The sequence below is a fragment of the Mesoplodon densirostris genome, chromosome 15 (genome assembly GCF_025265405.1).
Source record: "Mesoplodon densirostris isolate mMesDen1 chromosome 15, mMesDen1 primary haplotype, whole genome shotgun sequence".
Classification (NCBI taxonomy): Eukaryota; Metazoa; Chordata; class Mammalia; order Artiodactyla; family Ziphiidae; genus Mesoplodon; species Mesoplodon densirostris.
The window spans coordinates 85,437,588-85,441,101 of NC_082675.1; positions in this window are offsets into that span (position 1 = coordinate 85,437,588).

Sequence of the window (3,514 nt, forward strand, 5' to 3'; positions counted from 1 at the left end):
TCTCCTTCCTGATGATCAGTGAAGCGACATGTGCTCTGTAGGTTTAAAGGGAGAGAATACTAATAGAAGGTACTATACATAGAATTGGAGTGGAAAATAGCATGTGAAGGGGAATTTAGGTGGAAATGAATTAGAAAATTTGTCAAATGTTGAAAGGAAGAAAGAAGGCAGCACATTCACTCATTTCACCAAATTGAAAATGAAAACAAAACCAAAAACCAAAATCGTTAGGTGGATTCAGCCTTGACCCTTTAGGCCATCATATTCTAGAGAAAGGTAAAGTAATGGAAGTGTTTAAAGGTGGCAGCTCCTCTTCCTCTCCCCAGGGGAGTTCATCATGATGAGTCCAGGACAATTAGACCAGAAAGTGTAGCAAACAAATGAACCTATCTACAAAACAGAAACAGACTCAGACAGACATAGAGAATAGACTGGGGTTGCCAAGTGGGGTGGGAGGTGTGGGAGGGATGGAGAGGGAGTTTGGGATGAGCAGATGTAAACTATTATGTATAAAATGGATAAACAGCAAGGTCCTACTGTATAGCACAGGGAAACATATTCAATATTTTGTAATAAACCATAATGGAACAGAATATGAAAAAGAATATAGATATGTGTAACTGAATCGCTTTGTTGTACAGCAGAAATTAACACATTGTAAATCAACTATACTTGAAAAAAATAACATTTTTTTAAAAGTGTAGTAAAGGGGCTTCCCTGGTGACGCAGTGGTTGAGAATCTGCCTGCTAATGCAGGGCACACGGGTTCGAGCCCTGGTCTGGGAGGATCCCACATGCCGCGGAGCAACTAGGCCCGTGAGCCACAACTACTGAGCCTGCGTGTCTGGAGCTTGTGCTCTGCAACAAGAGAGGCCGCGATAGTGAGAGGCCCGCGCACCGCGATGAAGAGTGACCCCCGCTTGCCACAACTAGAGAAAGCCCTTGCACAGAAACGAAGACCCAACACGGCAAAAATAAAGAAATTAATTTAAAAAAAAAAGTGTAGTAAAAACTCCTACACTTAATAGTTTACTGCTGAATACCAGAGGAGGCCTCTCACCACTTTCCTGTGATCAGGTCATTCATTCAGTTAGCAAACATGTATTGATACCTACGGGATGCTAAACACTGTGTGAAGTGGAGAATGAAACTGAATGTCCAATTCATACACTGAAGGATCTCTAGTCTGTGAATGAAAAAGATTAGTAGAATATTAATTAAATGCAGTTTACATGTTCAGATAACATCTTCAGGGTGATAGAGAAACAGAGAGGCCTGACTCAGCTTCAGGAAGCCTAGATATACTTTCAAGAAGAGGTGGCACGGGAGGTGAGATGGAAGGATGCACCTGGTGGAGAAATTAGCATGAACAAAGACAAGGTGGGACAAAGGGTGTGGTGCTTACAGACAGCTCAAACAGGTGCATAGGTCTGTGGTGAAGGGTAGAGTGGTGGGTGGGAGAGGCCACAGAGAAAAGGCTTCTTTTGAGGCCTTTTGAGAGGATGAAAGAATATAAGGCTATCAGTAGATGGGATATGAAATACGTAACAGAATGTATGAAATAGATAAATGTCTAGCTAAAGAGGTGAAAGCATTCTGAAGGTAACCGAGTGAGACTAGAAAGTCTGTACATTAGAGGAATCTCTAGCCACCGTTTAACAGATGAATTGAAACAGGAGGATTAGAGGGAAGGAATAAAATTGGGTAACTACTGAGTAACCCAGAAAAGGAATATAACAACCTGAACTAAAACAGTAGCAGTGAGAGTGGAGGGGGGATGACAGATCATACTGAAAGATGTGACTTCAGTGAGCAGGGTCATTTAACGTCACTCAAGCCCAGCCTCGCCCGCGCCCGGGGACCCCCTCCACGGCAACAGCTGCTGCTTGGCCACCTCTCCAGAGTCCCACTTCTGGAATCTTTAGCTCCATTAAGCCACCTCTTGCATAAATAATTAATCCTCAAAATCTCTCCCATTACATCTCTTGTTTGGCTTCCTCAAGACTACTTGCCCTTTGCTTACTTCTTACATGTATTTTTTTCCTAATTTTCACATTGGCTGCAAAACCTTAGAAATTGCAAGTTTAGTATACTGTGCTCCTGAAACATGGATTGCTGCTCTGTGGAACTGTGATACAAATAGCTACTTTTCAGAATTATTTTGAAGACTAAACAATTTATCATGGGTCAAGTTCTCACCACTGGTCTGAAAGAGTAAAAATTCTTCGGTGAACTGTAGTTGTGATGATGGTGAAGTGGAGCTGGGGGCCTTCGAAGCAGATGGTGGTACCCATGGCAATAAAGAAGGGAATGAAGCAGGAGAAGGAGGAGGTGGCGGAGAAGGGGGGAGGGAAGGGGAGGGGGAAGGGGAAGAAGGGGGAGGGGAGGAGCCATATGTTACCTATCCCTAGCTTATCTAGCTGTTACCTAGAGCCATGAATTTGGAACTCAGGGTGAAGTGGAAATAACCAACTTTGTAAGTGAAGGAAAAATACTAACATGAATATTAACGAAAATTGTGGTTTGCCAAGGAAAAGAAAAAGCACTTTATGAACTGAAATTTTCCTGGGAATAATCAGTTAATCTTTGGAATCAGAAGATAAAATATATACGAGTTATTATTTCAGACTCTTTATAAAGCTAAGCCGTGGGTACTCATTACAAACATCCATGGCTGGAAAAGGAATGCATAATATGCATGTGACTTTTGTGTCTTAAAAACAGTCACAGCCTGAGAAAAGCCCTCTGATGACAGAAGGAACATAAGGTGATATTTTCACACCTTCTGACTAACTGTTATGCCTCTTGAGCACCCACAACTGGAAACTAAGAATGTACAGTAAGTGAAAAGTTTTTTGCTTAAAAAATCTAATGGTTTTGGGCTTCCCTGGTGGCGCAGTGGTTGAGAGTCCGCCTGCCGATGCAGGGGACATGGGTTCATGCCCCGGTCCGGGAAGATCCCACATGCCGCGGAGCGTCTGGGCCCTTGAGCCATGGCCGCTGATCCTGCGCGTCCAGAGCCTGTGCTCCACAATGGGAGAGGCCACAACAGTGAGAGGCCCACGTACTGCAAAAAAAAAAAAATCTAACAGTTTCAGATGTACAACAAAGTATATAGATTTAATATTTTTATACATTATGAAATAGTCACCACAATCAATCCAGTTACCATCAAGCACCATACAAAGCTGTTACAATATTATTGACTCTATTTCCTATGTATACATTACATCCCTCTGAAACAAATATAATATTGCATGTCAATAAAAGGACATGCCTCCCTCAGTTTCTATCATATGATTGCCAGAATTTCTGGTGGAATTGGACGGTGGTAATATCACGTGGCTGTTGGTATGCACTTACATGTAAGAAGCTCACATTACAATTTGGTAAATTTTGGTAAATAGAAATAGATGCTCAGAATACTATCTTTATTTCCTTCCAAAGTTCGGATTGAAAAATGTACATAAGGAAGGGTTGTTTATTCCAAATAAGTGTATATTGTAGACAATAA